The following is a 19,725-nucleotide window of genomic DNA, read 5'->3' as shown; positions in this document are numbered from 1 at the left end:
TTAATTTATTAAGTTTTCAAGATCTGGGCATTCGGATTTAACAAAAACAATCTTCCTCAAAATAATAACAACTTTGAAGTACAGTTTATTCATTCATTCATCTTCTTTCTAAGTATTGCAAATATAAAGTACAAAAAGACATCAAATGGTTTATAGTTTACTGGGGGGAGAAAAACCAACGAGTCTGTCAAATGTTAAATGGCAGATGCTAAAAAAAAGGTATATTCATTGCAAATGCTAAGACAAAGATATATCCAAGACCTGTGTGATCTTAGACTGAGAGAGGGCTTGAAATGAGAATGAGGGCTTGGGATGACCTCCTGCAGATGATGCGTGCAATAGGTCTATGGGAATGAAGGAAGATGGTGTTACAAAGACAGAAATAAAGACAGGGAAAAGTAGGAGAAAGAGAGAATGGGTATTCCAAGAAGGAGAAATTGAATGTGTAAACAGAAGGGAGCTGAAATGCAAGAGATAGTGGGAAAAGAAGCTGAGAGATCAACAGAACAAGATGAAGAAAGGCTTTTTATATCAAGCAAAAGTACTTACATTCGATCTTGAACAGTATAGGAAATTATTGAAAATTTTTAGACATCTGATTTACCTGAGCATATTTATGTTTTGGAAAGTTCACCCTATATGCAAAGAATAAGAAGCATCTAGAGTGGAGGCTGGGAGTTCAGATAGGAGGCTGTTGCAATAATCCCGGAAGACAGTGGTCTGCCTAGACAGTGACTTTTGGGATAAGAAGACATAAACGGATTTGAGTATATTTAAGAGTTGGAACTCAGTGGACACGGTGATTGGTGGAATATAAGGGATGAAGAAGAGAGGAAAGTAAAAAAAAAAAAAAATGACTCCACGTTTTTAGGCCTGAACGTCTGTGTACGTGGTGATACATTCACTAAAATACGGAACCCAGGAGAAGGAGTAAGTTTTAGGGGAAGCTGTTCACCCTAAACCCAATGACTTGGAGATTGAGATTAACAGAGCTAGAGGATGGATTCCTGGAAGACAAGATGTAAGAAGTGAGTAGAGAAAGGAAGAGCTCCTGAAAAGCACCCCGGGAATGGTTGTAAAATTGAGAGCAGTGGACTATTCTTTCAAGAGTTTTTACCTGTGAAAGAGATGCGATGCAGGCAAGGCACTTATCTTCGTCATCATCATCATCATCATCATCATCATCGTCATCGCTATTATTAAGACTACCACTATGGTGATGGAGTCCCTGGGTGGTGAAAACAGTTAACATGCTCAGTTGCAAACTAAAAAGTTGGTGGTTCATGTCCTCCTGGAGGTGACATGGAAGAAAGGTCTGGTGATCTACTGAAAATTCAGCCGTTGAAAACCCTACGAACCACTGTTCTACTCTGACACAGATCAGTTCACCGTGAGTCTGAGTCAACTCAACAGCAAGTGGTTGTTTTACTACGCTGATGGAAGAGACTTAAGCTTGTTTATGGGGAAAGAGCAAGTAGAATGGGAGGCACGGGAGGCTGAGATGATGGAATGGATGATGGCTAGAACAAGTTCCTGGGTATAAAGGAAAGGGTAATATTTATTTTACCACCATCCTGCACAGCTCTGGGGGCACAATTCACGTTGCATCCCCTGTGAACTTAATTCACTGGAGTACAACTGTAGGAAGTGTCCTGTGCGTAGAACACAATGCGAATGGTGCCTACAGAGTTGTGATGGCTGCCAATCCTAGAAATGCAAAGCAAGCCTAGAGGGATTAACCCTTTGGCAGCCATGCCCCATCTGAGTAACCGTGTTAACTGTGTCTAACCCACTGATGCTGTCTGTACAAGGTTAAATATAGGTATCCACAACTCCCTGTGAACAACTGCAACTAACAGAGAAGTAAAGCTAAGTATTCTGTTTTACCCATCCCATCCTCTTCTAATACCGTTCAACAAATATTTATCAAGCACGTCTTATGCCTAGCGCAGTGCTATGTTAGACTTTGAGGTATGCAAAGAGATGCCAATCTATAGCCTCAAAATGATTACAATCTGGTCTGAGAGACTAGACGTACCTATTCACACGAAACTGTTAGGAGATAGTACAAAACAGTACGTGAGTAAAACAAATACACTAAAGGTTAAAGGGGTTTCATAAAAAGGAGAGAAAAGGAAATTTAAGATCATCTTGTTTAGTGGTTTTCGAACTGCGCTTCCTGGAACCCTGGGGCTTCATGGCAATGCTTCAGGACTTGCACAAAGAACAATGTATTCCCTGCCAAACACTGAAGATTTAAATTGCTCCAGGAGGTTCACCACAGCAATGTTTGTAATAAGAACAAATCAGAAACAACTTAAGTGTCTTTCGATAGGGGTCTGTCTAAATAAGTTACGGTGGCTTCATACAATGGAATACTAAATTGCTGTTTTTAAAGAAAAAACAAATCTGTGTTGTTAGAGAAAGATCTTCAAGATCTATGTATAATTAATGAAAAATGCAAGTTGCAGAAGAATGGGCATAGTGTAATCTCATTTATGTAAAAAAAGGAGATATAGTTGTATGCATATGCATGTGTGTGTGTGTAGCTTGTATATGCATAAAATATTATTTCTGGAAAGACACATATTGAGGATTCTAATAAGTGTTTTAAAATGTGGGTTATAGGTATTATTAATTGTATTAGAAATTAAAGCAAAGTCTTAAAAATATGTATTTGTTTAAAAATCAGAGTAAAGTGATTACATGGTAGCATAAATGTTTTTTGAAAAACAATTACATATCTGTGATGTAGAATAGATAATAATGTACTGAGTTTTAACTTACTTTTGAGGAAGGAGATGGAAGGGGAAAATAAGCTATCTGTGATGATGAATAGGTTATCTTAACAGTGGTCAAGAATGCCTATCCAAGCTACGTGGTTCAGTTTAGACATACACACTTTGTGGCTTAGAGTTTTGAGGCCATCATTCTGATCCCAGCCTCCCTCTGCCCCTGTTTTCTCTGTCCTTGGAATTGCCTGTTCAAGGATGTTTCTCAGTGATGAAGGTTGTATGTTGTGCAATGCGGAGAGTACTGCCGGGAAACTCTGATACTTGGGTTTTCCAGCCAAAGACCTTGGACATTGAGATAGAGAGGACATGGCCTCAGTGTCACATAGGAAGAGGAGAGGGGTTTAATTTCTTAGACCTCCACTTTCATTAGAAGCAGGTCAACAACCAAGCCCAAACATCATATTGCCAGCTTTGCTCCTTGTTGCTTAATCTTACCTGCTCTGTTAAACTGTGAGCTTCCTGAGTCAAGACACATTTTCTCTAATTCTGCTTTTCCCCTTCCTCTCCACCATAATTTCTAACCCAATACTGAGTACTTAGCAAATCTAAAATACCCAAAGTTAAAGCTATCATCTCCCATCTTTTTTATTTCCCCAGGTATATGTACAGGATTATCATTTTCCCAGCTACCAGGAATAGAAAATTTGGTCACTTTCGATTTTTTCTCCATTATCTGCCAATTCTGGTTTAACAAACAAGGTCAACTCAGCAAGGTAGAAACATGCAATAATTGTGCTGTTCCTCTAGTGTTCTGTTGAATTTCCCTTCTTTGTCCCTTGAAACACCCCTGGCAGATTTTGTGGGGTTTTTTTTTTTTTTTTTTTTGGTCTACTTTCTGTAGCTCAGATTAAGATTCATTTACAGTTAGCTAGAAGTCCAAAACAACAACAAAATCAAACCCATTGCCATCGAGTCAATTCCAACTCCTAGTGACCCTATAGGACAGGGTAGAACTGCCCACAGGGTTTCCAAGGAGTGGCTGGTGGATTTGAACTGACAAACTTTGGGTTAGTAACCATAGCTCTTAACAACTGTACCACCAGGGCTCCAGTCCAGGTAAAAACTTAACCTTTACTTTTGTTTCCAAGTTGAGACAGGTCCCCTATCAGGCTTGCCCCAGAACTGCAGGGACCTGCACTGGGAGGCCGGCAACCCCGGGTCAGGAAGCACTAGCTGTGCCTGCGCAGTAGAAGTTTAAGATTTCAGTGAACGAGAGATTGTTGTTTGTCTCTTCTCCTTTCCATGTGAGAACACTTATTGCGGTTATTCATACTGGGTGTGTGGGGGGCAACTAATTTGTCATTTAATTTACAGGTCCTTGGGGGCACATTTTTCACCTGTGGCAAGTCTCTGATGTTTCACCTCCTCCTCAGCCTTTCCTTATTAAAGGTTGCATGGATATGAAGCTAGTTGGACATCGCTTCTACTCCTGACTCTACCATTTTTTAATCTGTGGTTAGTGGTTAGGCTTTGGCTGCTAACTGATAGGTTGGTGCTTTAAACTCACCAGCTGCTCTGTTGGAGAAAGATGTGGCTATTTTTTTCCGTAAAGATTTCAACCTTTGAATCTCTATGTAGCCATTCTACTCTTCCCTATAGGGTTGCTATGAGTTGGAATCTACTTCGTGGCAATGGGTTTGGGTATTTTTTTTTTTTAGTAGCGGGGGGGCTGGATCAAAATAAGCAACATCCAGACTTTACGTAAAAAAGAGAAAACCAAACCAGTTGCCGTTGGGTCCTTTCCAACTCATGGTAACTTCATGTGTGTCTGACTTGAACTGTGCTTCACAGGGTTGTCAATGGCTAAGTTTTCAAACGTAGATTGCCAGGACTTGCTTTTGAGATGCCTCTTGGTGGGTTTGAGCAACTAAGCTTTTGGTTAGTACTTGAGCACTTAACCATTTGCACCATCAAGACTTGATACAGAAACTATCATAAGATCTTGAGCTTTGAACCTAATTCCATGAATAAATGGGAATTTTGGATTGTCTCCTTAGGAAAAAAGGTAAACAAACTTGTGTTGCAGAAAGGGGGACTAGAGTCACAGATTGCGTTCTTGTTCAGAATATTTGCTATTCCTCCCTAAGGGGGATTACACATTCCTGCCTCGTTGACATGAGGCTTGGCCATGTGACTTACTTTGGCCAACAAAATAAGAACAAATTTGGTATGTGTTGTTTCTCAGAGAAGCTTCAAGAGGCTTTCCCTCCCATCACGATTTGTTGTTGTTGTTAGATGCTGTTGAGTTGGTTCTGACTCATAGCATCCCTATGTCCCACAGAATGAAACACTGCCCAGTCCTTCACCATGATCACCATCATTGTTACACTTGAGCCTATTGCTGCAGTCTTTGTGTCAATCCATCTCATTGAGGGTCTTCCTCTTTTCTGCTGACCCTGTACTTTACCAAGCATGATGTCCTTCTCCAGGGACTGATCCCTTCTGGCAACATGTCCAAAGTATGTAAGACACAGCCTCGCCATCCTTGCTTCTAAGAAACGTTCTGGTTGTACTTCTTCCAAGACAGATTTGTTCGTTCTTTTGGCAGTCCATGGTGTATTCAATATTCTTCACCAACCCCACAATTCAAAGGTGTCAATTCTTTTTCAGTCTTCCTTATTCATTGTCCAATTTTCACATGCATATCATGTGATTGAAAATACAATGGCTTGGGTCAGGCACATCTTAGTCTTCAAGGTGACATTTTTGCTTTTCAACACTTTAAAGAGGTCCTTTGCAGCAAATTTTCCCAAAGCAATCCGTCTTTTGATTTCTTGACTGCTGCTTCCATGAGTGTTGATTGTGGATCCAAGTAAAATGAAATCCTTGACAACTTCAATCTTTTCTCCATTTATCATGATGTTGCTCACTGGCCCAGTTGTGAGGATTTTCGTTTTCCTTATGTTGAGGTGCAATCCACACTGAAGACTGTGGTCTTTGATCTTCACCAGTAAGTGCTTCAAGTCCTCTTCACTTTCAGCAAGTAAGGTTGTGTCATCTGCATAATGCAGGCTGTTAATGAGTCTTCCTCGAATCCTGATGCCCTGTTCTTCATACAGTCCAGCTTCTCAGACTATTTGCTGAGCATACAGATTGAATAGATATGGTGAAAGGATACAAGCCTGACACACACCTTTAAACCACCCAGTATCCTGTCGTTCTGTCTGAACAACTGCCTCTGGATCTACGTACAGTTTCCTCATGAGCACAATTAAATGTTCTGAGATTCCCATTCTTTGCAATGTTATCCATAATTTGTTATGATCCACGTAGTCAAATGCCTTTGCACAGTCAATAAAACACAGGTAAACATCCTTCTGGTACTCTCTGCTTTCAGCCAGGATCCATCTGACATCAGCAATGATACCCTGGTTCTACATTCTCTTCTGAATTCATCCTGAATTTCTGGCGGTTTCCTGTCAATATACTCCTACAGCTGCTTTTGAATGATCTTCAGCAAAATTTTGCTTACATGTGATATTAATGATATTGTTTGATAATTTTTGCATTTGGTTGGATCACCTTTCTTGGGAACAGGCATAAATATGGATCTCTTTCAGTTGGTTGGCCAGGTAGCTGTCTTCCAAATTTCTTAGCATAGATGAGTGAGCACTTCCAGTGCTTCATCTGTTTGTTGAAACATCTCAGTTGATATTCCCTCAATTCCTGGAGCCTTGTTTTTTGCCAGCGCCTTTAGTGCAGCTTGGACTTCTTCCTTCAGTACCTTCAGTTGCTGTTCATATGCTTCCTCTTGAGATGGTTGAACATCCACCAACTCTTTTTGGTGTAATGACTCTGTGTATTCCTTCTTGTCTTCTTTTGATGCTTCCTGCATTGTTTAATATTTTACCCATAAAATCCTTCACTATTGTAACTTGAGGCTTGAATCTTCAGTTCTTTCAGTTTGATAAATGCCAAGCGTGTTCTTCCCTTTCGGTTTTCTATCTCCAGTTCCTTGTACATGTCATTATGATACTTTGTCTTCTTGAGCCGCCCTTTGAAATCTTCTGTTCAGTTCTTTTACTTCATCATTTCTTCCTTTTGTTTTAGCTGCTCGACGTTCAAGAGCAAGTTTCAGAGTCTCCTCTGACATCCATTTTGGTCTTTTCTTTCTTTCCTGTCTTAATAATGACCTCTTGCTTTCTTCATGTATGATGTCCTTGATGTCATTCCACAACTCGTCTGGTCTTCGGTCATTAGTGTTCAATGCATTGTATCTATTCTTGAGATGGCCTCTAAATTCAGGTGGGATGTACTAAAGGTCGTACTTTGGCTCTCGTGAGCTTGTTCTAATTTTCTTCAGTTTCAGCTTGAACTTGCATATGAGCAATTGATTGTTTCACAGTCAGCCCCTGGCCTTGCTCTGACTGATGATATTGAGCTTTTCCATCATTTCTTCCATAGATGTAGCCAATTTGGTTCATGTGCCTTTACTTTTATGTTGATTAAAAAAAGGTATTTGCAATGAAGAAGTCGTTGATCTTGCAAAATTCTATCATTTGATCTCCTGCATTATTTCAATCATCAAGGTCATATTTTCCAACTACTGATCCTTCTTTGTTTCCAACTTTCACATTCTAATCACCAATAATTATCAATGCATCCTGACTGCATGTTCAATCTATTTCAGACTGTAGAAGCTGGTAAAAATCTTCAATTTCTTCATCTTTGACCTTAGCGGTTGGTGCATAAATTTGAATAATAGTAGTATTAACTGCTCTTCCTTATAGGCGTATGAGTATCATCCTATCACTGACAGCATTGTACTTCAGGATAGATCTTGAAATGTTCTTTTTGAAAATGAATGCAAAGCCATTCCTCTTCAAATTGTCCTTCCCGGCATGGTAGGCCACATGATTGTTTGATTCAAAATGGCCGATACCCATCCATTTCAGCTCACTAATGTCTAGGATATCGATGTTTATGCATTCCATTTCATTTTTAATAATTTCCAATTTTCCTAGTTTCATACTTGGTACATTACCATGATCTGCAATGTCCAAGATAAGGGTAGTTCTTTTGCCTCAGAGTGAAGAGAATACAAAACAGAGCCTCAACATATCCACATGTAACATTAGCCGACAAGTAGTATAAGCAAAGAATAAACTTGGTTGCCATAAACCACTGAAGTTTGTTACCACAACATAACCTAGGCTAAATTTGCTATTAATCCATAAATGGCTTCGCATGCCTTGTATTTCCTCTCCTCCTCAGCCTTTGCTTATTAAAGGATGCATGGATTTGAGGGTAGTTAGTCAGTGCTTCTAATCCTGACTCTACCGTTTTTTGTGTGTGACCTTGAGCAAGTTATTTGACCTCTTCTCTCATCAGTTCATCTTAAAATGAAGCAAGTGATACTAGAATATCATTATGATTAGATAATTTAATATCTCAGCAGTGTCTGGCAAACTATAAGCACTTAATAAAAGTTAGTCTTCTACCCAACTTCATTCCTTACCAGAGAGGTAGATAGGGTTAGTCATTTACTTGAATTTTTTGTTTTTGTTGCCCTAGGAATTTCCCAGTAATACCTCTAGCTCTTACTTCTTACTTCAAAGATCTAAGAAATCTGAACAATATCCCTAAATACACACACACACACACACACACACACACACACACACACACACAAGGAACATTCTAACTCTAGCTGGACGCGTATGCTATTTTCTTTCTCTACCTCTGAAGTCCCTATGTATTTTACTTGTAATTTTGTAATATGTTAAATTTTGTATTCATGCCTCATCCTGGGCCTCATAAACTACCCTGTAAGTTTGCTGAGAGCAAGGACTATATTTTACTTATCTTTATAGCTGTTCAGAGCCTAGCATAACAGGAGGTTTATATCTGAATCATCCAGAGATGGACCTGCTTGGAAGAAGCCTGAGCAGTTCCCCACACAAACTATGGTATATGCCTGCAGTGAAACATACAGAGTGAAAGATTTTATTTAAAATATTTTCTTATAGTTAGAAAATGTGGGTTTGAAAATTTGGAAACGTAGAAGCCAAAGGCCTTGTTTTTATTTAAAAAAAAAAGAAGTAAAAAAATTTGAATTTTATATCGTTTTTGTTTTTAGCAAAGCTCAAATTCTTAGCTTACTTCTATTTGTTTGTTTTCTCTGGGAACCAAGTAGCTCTACTACACCCAAGCATGTATCATTTCATGACAATGACTCAGAAAGCAGTGCAGATGTCATGGCTTACCTAGTCCCTAAAAAATGCCTACCATGCAGGAAATGAAATAAGGTTCCTGGACTCAGCAGAAATGGGGTGAGGATAGAGGCTGCTTTGAATTTGTGGGCTTTCCCGGACTACTCTGGAAACATCTCATGCAAATCCAAATAGTATCTGGGTCACAGATAGCTTTTGACCAGTAATTTCTGAATATACTTTTAGTCTTCGAGTACATGTAGAGGTAGTCAGCCTGTTTGGAAAAGTAAAACAATTTGAATAATTTAGATTGTTTGATATCCTTCCACCAGTGAGGCTCTTTCTGTTTCATAATAGTCCGTCATTCTAGGAACCTTTTCCAAGGCCCAAAATTTTATTACGCTGAACAATAAATAAAATCCAGTCATCTACTGCTTCCACTAACAACTTAAATATGTATGATCCGTTGTTTCTAAATGCATCTTTATTTTTGCTTACATGTTAAAAAAAAAAAAAAAAAGTCCAGTTTTTTAACCAGGAAACAGCTTGCTAGGAACATGAATTATATCATTGTATTTGACAAAACATTCAGTCTGTAACTGTTACTACCCCAGAAGCCTGTCAGATGCTATTAAGAAACTTTCTCTTTTCTTTGCATATAATAAACCAAAAGTACCTAGAATTCTGGGGGACATAGACTGTCAGGAAATGTTGAGTGCGCCATTGCTGGGGGAAAGCAGAGACTTTTACAAAATGACTTCTGTATGCAAATGGAGAAGGATTTAAGAATATGCAAACAGGAAGAGATTTTAAATTGAGGAAAGATTTAAGAAGAATAGAGAAATCAAGAAGTAAAGTAAATGATTTCATACTCAGCTTGAGATCTTGGCTTTGTACACTATTCTGAAAATGGGGGTGTTAAACCTCTGCCATGATAGAGAAGTTTTTTTGGGGGGGAAATCCCAAAGATGACCGCATTCTAAAAATGCACAGCCTAGAGGGGAGTTTCCAGTGGACTTGGACTTTGGCCAGGCCCAGGGTCATTCATTCAATGTGCCCCCTCCCCCTCTAGTACTTAAGTGCTTGCCCCAGTGTATCATCAGCACTTATGCTTAGAGAACAGGACTTGGTACTAAAAATCTTCAGGGGGATAAATGAACTAAGAACTGAGCTGGAGTCACATTCGAGCACCTCAACTAACGAACTGCTGAAGGTGATCAGCTTTGGCTCTATTTGAGTCTAAATGTTCTGGCTTACTCAGTTTTGACTTCTGTAAAAACCTGCATCAGCAAATGACAACTAGATTAGAGTTTTATCACACAGTACAGTTTATCTCTTTTCCTAATTTGTGATAACGGCAAAAAAGTCATCTTTAGGTATCCGTTATATAAGCAGTAGACATACAGAAAGTTAAAAGAAAACCATCAGGGCATTCTGACATCTCAGTTCCCATAATCACACTCCAAATAGTGTGAAATATTTTTTCCAGCAACAAGAAAAAGACAATGGAACAAGAACGGAGTTTGGAGTCTCCCAAACTTGAGTGTAAACATTGTCTTTGACCTTAGGCAAGTCATTTAATCTTTCTGTGTCTCCACTTCCTCATCTTCAAAATAAAAATGGCTAATAATACTTTTTTCTCTTGCAGTTATTTTAAGACTGAAATAATCTATATTTGAGAACCAAAGTATGCCTCCTGAAGACGTGGAATATGCCATAGTCCTCTTTGTATTCCTAGTGGTTGGTAAACAATAGACATTTAATATGTGCTTTATTAAACGAATGAAAGAATAATGAAGCATTAGCAAGTATAGATGTGGCTCAATAAATGTAGGTGCTCAGTGTTACTTTCCTCTTGGTGAGGTAGCAGTGAGGTTACCCTCAAAGTTCAGTATGAGGTATTAACAGCTTCCTCCTTCCATCCACGACTTGGATTTTGGCCTAGATGAGGATAATGGGGCAGACATTGCCAAATGTAGGAAATATCGTTTACCTACTTTCAAAAAAGCAAAATGGAGAGGACTGGTAGGGAAGGATAAACCTCATCATGACAAAATCTTTTGCATTGTCCAAGTGTTATTTTTCTTCTCTGAATTCTGCAGTTTAGCTGTCAGGATACGATGGAATTCTTTTGGTAATTATTTACTTTTTTGACAAATGTTTGATCTTTTGGAGAATTTGTTCAAGGTAAACATGCTACAAACATTCTTTTGAATTAGACTGTTATTTATTGCATTTTTTCATGTGAAAATTCCTAGCAGAATTACTAAATCAAAGTCACATATATGACATTCAATATTCTAGCAATTTATGAGTTATGTAATTTAAGCAAATGTTTAAATGACCATTTCCATATATATGATCATTGCATTAATCATATTACACATAGGCTTAATTTTTTTTGTTTTTGTATTGTAAAAGATACCCTTATTATAACTTAAGACGTATTTTTTTTTTTCCTGGCCAACAGAAACACTGACATAAAGATAATATTTCTTATGTATGTAAGAACTACCTGGAATATCTTTTTATAAATTATCAATAGAGTGAATATTAAATGTATCATATAAGTGACATCTGGGGAAATGAACGCATGAAGTGAATTTCAGGAAAGAAGGTTTTTTGATCTTTTTTTCCCCCCAAATAATCAAAGGAAGGGATGAGCTAATGTCGTTTTTCTAAGGTTACTTGTTCATCCTTGAAGATACACCTTGTGTTAGCAATTTCAGAGCTTGCCTTTTAGCAAGTCAAGACTTCACTGGAGTAATTATAAATCTTCCTACAGGACGGAAATTTTGAGTTAATTGGCATTACAAATTCTTGGTGTGATAACTCAAGATGGGCATTGATGAGTATGACTTTTTCAAGACAGACAGGCAAAGACTATAAGAATGAATTGTATATCCAAGATGTATACCCTCGTGCTCTGCCTACAGAATTCAAATGTTACTTTATTCACAGAATGGTACCAAGTGAACCAAAATGAGGGGTGGAGATGGATTGATAGGGAAAGGGCAACATGTAAGACTACAAAACCTCAAAATCAAAAGGAAAACATGGATTTCTTCTTTTTTTGTGGTGTTTTAGATGAAGGTTTACAGAGCAAATTAGTTTTCTCATTAAACAATTAATATGCATATTGTTTTGTGACGTTGGTTGCCAACCCCATGACATGTCAACGCTCTCCCTTTCTCAACTTTGGGTTCACCATTTCCATTCGCTCAGGTGTCCTGTCCCCTCCTGCCTTCTTGTCCTTGCCCCTGGGCTGGTGTGTCCATTTAGTCTTGTATAGGTGGTTGAGCTACATGTTTTATTGTTTGTTTTTTTATGGGCCGGCCAAATCTTTGGCTGAAAGGTGAACCTCAGGAGTGACTTCAGTACTGATTTAAAAGGATGTCTACAGGCCATACCCTCTGGGTTTGTCCAGTCTCGCTCAGACCAGTAAATCTAGTCTTTTTTCATGAGTTTGAATTTTGTTCTACATTTTTCTCCAGTTCTGTTCAGGACCCTTCACTGTGGCCGCTGTCAGAGCAGTCAGTGGTGATAGCCGGGCACCATCTAGTTGTGCTAGACTCAGACTGGTGGAGGCTGTGGTAGTTGTGGTCCATTAGTCCTTTGGACTATCTTTCCCTTGTGTCTTTGGTTTTCTTCATTTTCTAGACAGGGTGGGACCAGTGGGATATCTTAGATGGCCGCTCACAAGCTTTTAAGGCCCCAGATGCTACTCACGAAAGTAGGATATAAAACATATACTTTATGAACTACGTTATGCCAATTGAGCTAGATGTTCCCTGAGACCATGGTCCCCAGCACTCAGCCCAGTAATTTGGTCCCTCAAGGAGTCTGGTTGTGCCTATGAAGCTTCCATGACCTTCCCTTGGTCAAGCTGTGCTGACTTCCCCACCATTGTATACAGAAAACATGGATTTTTTTGAGGGAATTGGAGAAAGAGAACTAATTTAATCTTCCAAATCGTAGAAACTGAGAGTTTTGGGGTATTTTTCATTACAAATATTAAAATACAAAGTGGAGCATGCTGTAGATGTCATTGGTAACATCTTCACCTTTGGCGCATGGCTTATATAGCTATCTATTATTGCTGATGGCAGTAGATAAAATCAATAAAAGACCATTGATAAACATTGACTTTTTTAGCCATTATATATGTTGAAGGAGTCCTGGGTGATGCAGGCAGTTAAGCACTTGATTGCTAACTGAAAAGTTGGTGGTTCAAATACACCCAGAGTCACCTAAGAAAATAAAAAGTCTTGGCACTCTGTTTCCAAAAGATCACAGCTGTTTAAAACTCTATAGAGAAGCTTTACCCTGCACACATAGGATTGCCATGGGTCAAAATCTATTTGACAGCAACTGGTTTGGTTTCAGTTTGGTAGGTGTTGAGTAGGAACTTTACAATTAATATAACAGCCCTACCTCAAGAAAGTGACAGCAAGTAACCCAATGAGCCACTCCCCAGACTCTCTATGGTTCTAGAATTACTATCACTATTCCATTTCTTGTATTTGGAAAATGTAGCATCTTTCTCTTCATGTGTGCTTATTATGCTCATGGATATTGAACTGCTGCTTTCTCCTATAATCATCAATGCCATTACCTGTTTCTTAGGAGGAGGCTTTATCTTAGTTCCTGAGATAGTCCCGTTTCCTTTTGGAGATGGGAGCCCACCCAAAGCTCAGCCTGTTCCTCTAGGGCAATAGTAGCTTGCTAAACCTCTACTAGTCTCTGTTTACTATTCTCCATATGTCTTGCCACAAAGCCTCTGCCCGGTGGTTTTCAACCTGCCTTAAGTGGTGCCCCAAATTATACTATTGTAGTGGACACTGTGGTGCCCTGCCTAGATCCCCTCTTCCAGGTTTATATAACCATCTCCCAGCTGCTGAGAAGAAGCTGCTGAGGCTCACAGCTGTTTCCCTCACTGGGAACTGCCTTGGCCAATGTTTTCCCCCTCCCAGGGGTCAGTGCATGGACAGACTGACTAATAGAGAGCTACAACAAAATCAGCCCCCTTGCCTCATTTGGGGTCAATTCTGAAGGGCCATCCCAGATTCCCCCAGTAAGATTAGCCATGGCCTAGGTTGCAACTAAATTGCAGGCCAGCTTCTTCCTCTGCTTAATTTTTCCTTCCTGGCTTCCTTGTGGGCCTATCTCCTGAGATCACTTCCAAGTGACCTTCTACATGCAGCTCTCAGGCTCACAGAGTCTATTTCCAGGGAATTCAACTTAAGCTAGCTATGATTGCCTAATTATGAACATCACTACTTCTTCGAGATTTTGATGTATCCTTTACCCATCAGAATCCTAAGAAGCAAAGTAATTTTGGTTCGGTAAGAGAATCTATGGAGTCAGCCCTTGATCCCAGGAACTTAATTCCCTTGGCCCTGGCTCTGTCCTTTCTCTGCTTCTTCCCCTTCCCTCCTACCCCATTTCTCAGGTATTAATGCCTGAAAGCTGAGTCTGTGCAGTTTGTAGGCAAAGTTCTATTGAGACATGATTGTTAATTAACACTGAAATCTACCATAGCACAGTGGTTCTCAGAGTTTTGGTGTACCCAGACACTCTTGGACTCTAGACTATTTGGTGGCCCACTCAGAGAGATTCCTTTGCACCCATAGTTTTGGTACGCAGTAGCTTGTTAGTGTCATGTCACTATGTAGATAGAACAGTCACTTGCCCTTTCATGACTCTCTTCTATATTTCCAAGGCAAGGTCATTGCATGTTTCAGAAAATAAGCAACTTTCAGAGTTGCTCTCATGATTCACTTTTTACCTCTATTCACTGCTTACTTAGTTCTCTGTATATAAGTAACCTGATTACCTCAATATTGCTTTTGAAAAATATGACAAAATCAACAAGCATCATTCATAGTAGCAAAAAGAAAAATTATCTGCTGATCTGGATTTGGTGTTACATAATCAAAGGATGCTGTAATATACTTGTCGAGAACTACTTCTGAAACTGTGCTTTACTAATACCAGTAATTGCTGAGTAAGACATCCTTTCAGCATACTGGATGCTGCTCTATTTAATAACTCCTCTGACCATTCCATAGCAAGGCCCCTGAACCCAAAATAATATTTTTAATCAGGGCCATGCTGTCCAAAGTGTGTAGATCAGAATAGGTAGACCTTTAGAGAGTGGTACCTGAAGAGAGCTTATTCCTGCTTGGCTGCATAAGGCTTAGAAGCACAGGATCACCTCCCATGGACTGTTTATATTGTCAAGACTGATGAATCACCTGCCTCCAGGTAGTACACTCCAGTGTTCCCCAAAGTATGCGAAACCCAACACAAAAAACCCAGTGCCCTCGAGTCAATTCTGACTCATAGCGACCCTATAGGACGGAGTAGAACTACCCCACAGGGTTTCCAAGGAGCACCTGGCGGATTCAAACTGCTGATCCTTTGGTTAGCAGCCATAGCACTTAACCACTAGGCCACCAGGGTTTCCTAAAGTATGCTAAAGAGCACAAATCAGGACCCCTGGAATCCATGTAAAATGCACATCCCTGTGTCCCATCCCAGACCTACCAAAACATAATTTTAGGGTATGATGCTCAGGAAGGTAAGTTTTATCACACTCCCAGTGTAGTTTTTAAAGATTTATTGTGGTGAAATATGTATAATATATATTATATATATATATGAAAACATTTGCCATTTCAACCATTTTTGTGTGTACGATTCAGTGACATTAATTACATTCACCATGTTGTACACCCATCGCCACTATCCATTTTTTACCATGTAGTTTTTAATGCACTCTGCCATTTGAGAACCACGTTTACCAAACAGGTATACAGAAATCAGAGGGCTAGTCTCTTGATGGGGAAGCAGAGAGGCTGGGACTTAGTCTTCTCATGATTTCTCTTGCATTCTTCTATCTCCCAGGGCTTCTCTTCCTAGTGTCTTGCTCCTCCTTGGCCTTAAGCTCCTCCCTCACCCTACCACCTGCCCTCTGCTCTAGCACAACTACTGCAAGTTTCTTCTAATCAAGCCACCCGTCATCAGATACTGCTCTCATCTTCTGGCCATCAAGGCAAAAACCTGATTCAACCAACTCAGACGCGTATGAATGAATTAATGATAGGCCCTTGATTTTGCCAGTCATTTGTGCGAAGTCGTCCACTTTCTTTTTTTTCTTTTCTTCCTTCCTTCCTTTTTTTTTTTTTTAAAGGTTTATCTGCCAATAGGTAATTGGCAGGTAATGTGGGGGTGAGAAATTTCTAAGTAGCGAGATATCAAATGGCATACTGTGCCCTATGCAGTTAGCCATTAGACCTAGCTTCCTCTCCATCCTTTTACTTTTCAAAATTTCTTTTTTCTCTACTTATGAGCCCAACATTTCTCTGAAAGCTCTACATTTTTTCATAATGGTGCACTTGGAAGCAATAGTGAGGGTTCAAACTGGGAACAGCAGGAAGTGATGAGGTTGGGGGTGGAGGCCTCGCCTACTAACTACTGTATTGTCTTTCCTTATACTGTACATTGTTCTTATTTATTTAACTTCTTTGGCGGTGTGTAAACCCTTTCCCTCAGACCCACAGACTGCGTACTGTCACATTCAGGGAAACTCCAGTCTGACCATAGGACCTGAAGAATGATAAAAGTATTTGCTGTAAGTAAAGAGAAGATACAGGGGTTTTACAATATGTGTCACAGAGGAAACTTCTGAAAAAAATTTTAGGCTTCTCTGCTTCTTCCTAAAAGTTCTCCGGCTAACATGTTCTCACCACTCTGCCCCACCCCATCCTACTCCTACCCTGTTCCCGTGATTTTCTCACTGTTATGCTGTCTCAGGCCCACCACCTCCCCTTCGCTGTGTCCTCATATATCATGCCGCCCAAGTGGGACTGCTCTGCCTGACTCCCTGGAAAGAAAAATCTACTCCTTGGCTCTGACTTTTCCCTTGTGAGAAACTGCTTCCCTCCTTCCCCTCTGGAATTCTGCTGAATAATATTTCCCAGTCCTTACATACAATTAGTGACCTGCTGACTCTTAAACCCGGTACAATGCTACAGGAATCTGAAGGGCAAAATTACCCATGTCCCTCTCCAGACTCAACCACCCTTAATTATAACCTTCTCTCTCTATGGAGGAAAGTAAACCATAAACTGCAAATAGAGGGAGAGATCAAATTTTACGAGCTCTTTGAGGAGAGTGAAATTGTGTTTTTCTTCTCTGTAGTTCCCCATTCCAGTCTTCTTTTTTCTTGCAAAACGTCAGGCACATAGTAGGTGCCCACTTAATTTTTGTTATTGAATATCATTTTGCTAGATAGGCAAAATGAAGAGTTTTCCAGCTAATCTCAAACAGGTTTTATGTAAATTTTTTGAATTCTTATGAATTCCCTTTAAACTTCTCCCTAATCAAATGTAACTATAAATAAACATTCAAAAATGAAAAAAAATAAGCAAGACTGGGATTATCTGCCACTTTGTATTATTTGTGCTTCTGCTTTGTCCCATTAGTGTATCTAGTTGTGAATTGACTGCACTGATAAAAAAAAAATCTAAAATATATCCAAAATGAAAACCAAGATAGAGGAAAGGGGAATAATACTAACTGAGCAGACACATTAAGGCCAGCTGCTGTCTGCACGTACTACTTCATCTTTCTTTGCAATAACCCTATGAAGGATGTGCTGTTATCCTCATTTTCATATTGAGGAAATGAAGACTCAGAAAGGTAAAGTAACTTGCCCAAAATCACATGAACAAAATCAGTAAAACCAGGATTTGCACTCAGGTCTGTTTGGCTCCCCAGTCTGTAATCTTTATCCACTATAACATACCGCCTTTTGATGCTGGATTTTATTCTACTTTGGGGAGTTGTCTTGGGCTTGCTCTAGCTATTTTGTAGACGATGAAGAGTCATTTCTGTCTAGTTAAGCTTTAAACACCAAAGAACAAAGTACATCATATTTCTACATATGAAAAGCCATTCGGAGTGTTGTGTAGAGGATTGTTGATTTGAAGCACTCTCACACATAGTAATTGCTGACCCAGTGCAAGAATCTAACACAAATTGCCAGAGTCTTATTTATTATATTGTACTAAAGCCAGAAAATCGAGAAATCCAGTTTGGTATTGGCTTTCCAACTCCTGAGCTGAAAGGGAGCCAGGTAGAACAAGCTGCCTTTCTCATTGTCTTTTTTCCAGAGGCCCCAAGCTAAGACATCAATCACATTTGCCCCTATATTCCAACTTGAGTAGTAGAGTGTGAGAGTGTGATTCAGCCAGTCTTGTCGTTTTTTTCCTTTTTTATTCTACAACCTCACTCTTTTTTTCCTTTTTGTTCTACTTTTAGCTCAAGTTTCTGGGCATAAAAAAAAAATGTAAAATGTGATAGGTGCATGCTTTAGTGATTTACAGAGGTGGATTCCAGCTTCCTTTTAAGGCCAAAACTATGGATATTGCTTTTGTTTTATTGTTTCTTATCTCCCCAACTGGGCTATACATTTCATTTAGGACAGGATCCAGGTCTCATTCATCTTTGTAGCCTCCTTTCTCTCCCCCCATAATGCTTTCCCCAGTTTCTTGGAGATTGGAGGCCTTCAATAAATGCTTATTGGAATGTTCCTGTGAGTAAATGTGAATGATAGAGGCATATAGTTCTGTATTGTCCAATGCCAAAAAAGGCGGCCCCAAATGTCTCAATGGTTTAAAACCTTTGTTGCAGTTTAAATGTTTTAAAAATGTGTAGCTTGAATTGGCAAAAGTCTCCGTGTCATTTGGGATGCTTTGGGTTGCAAGTAACAGAATAAGCAACTAAAAGTAGCTAAACAGCAAAGTTAAATGAGATGATGTGACAGGAGGTGAGAAAGAAGGTAGTTTCAAAGTTGGTGTACTGCACAAACCATATCATCAAAGACCCTGGCTCTTTCCATCCTTTATTCTCTTTTCCTCAGTGGATGATGGTCATCAGATGGACGCCTTGTATCCCAGCAACTTATATTTGCAGAACTTATTTCAAAGATAGGAAAGAAGTCAGGGAAAGGTTTTTTCAGCATCTTTCTCCTTTTAACAGTCTTTCCATGAAGTCCTTCTGCATACTTCCCCTTTCCTCTCATTGGCTAGGAAGGGTCACAAGCTTGCCCCTATACCACTGTCGTCAGGTGAACAGGATTACCACCCATGCTGTGTGATTGCCTTAGACCAGTCATGGTTCATCCACTTGGAATAAAGGGGGGTTCTGCCTTTTCTAAGGTATCTCTGAGTGAGCTCCCTGCTATCTCTTACTTGAACAAAACCAGAATTCTAGTCATAAGGAAGAAATGAGGAATAGCTGTTGGGGAGGCAAATGGTGGCATCTGTTACCTCCTAGATAAAATAATTTGTCACAAGCAGTGGCAGAGATGTGAGCTAGCTAGAGAAATACTTAGACCCAAAGAAAGGGGGCCAGTGGCTCGTAATTATTTATTGCCGATCTATTACAGTCATGTCTTTTGTTATGTAATTTAGCCTTCACACCATCAACTGAGGAGGTTTTTTACCAATTTACAGAGGATACTAAGGTGCAAGGAGGATAAAAGATAGCTCAAATTTGTCCGTACTCTAAAGGCAATCCTGGAATTCATATCTATGTCCATCTAACACTAAAGTCCATACTCTTTTCTCCAGGTTTTGAGGAGAAACTCTCTTCAGTTTGGGTTATTTTTACTCTGAAGAGAACTCCTAACCAGGCCTTGAAAAAAGAAAATATCCTAATCTAAGTTAGGACTAAAACCAACCAAAAAACCAAACCCATTGCTGTTGAGT

At 39.5% G+C, this 19,725-nt stretch overlaps 1 protein-coding gene across 2 annotated transcripts in view; it reads right to left on the bottom strand.

Moving 5' to 3' along the window:
* The window catches only part of ZEB2 (zinc finger E-box binding homeobox 2), a 191,425-nt gene that overhangs the window by 6,193 nt on the left and 165,507 nt on the right, over positions 1 to 19,725 (bottom strand). For both annotated transcript variants that reach the window (XR_010322322.1, XR_010322325.1), the window contains exon 13: positions 1,118 to 1,228. The gene's annotated coding sequence lies outside the window, so the exon portion shown is untranslated. The remainder of the gene's footprint in view (positions 1 to 1,117; positions 1,229 to 19,725) is intronic.

Source organism: Loxodonta africana, chromosome 6, assembly GCF_030014295.1.
Source record: "Loxodonta africana isolate mLoxAfr1 chromosome 6, mLoxAfr1.hap2, whole genome shotgun sequence".
Taxonomy (NCBI): Eukaryota; Metazoa; Chordata; class Mammalia; order Proboscidea; family Elephantidae; genus Loxodonta; species Loxodonta africana.
The sequence above is the reverse complement of the archived record's forward strand: the minus strand, read 5'-3'. Positions and strand labels throughout refer to the sequence as shown.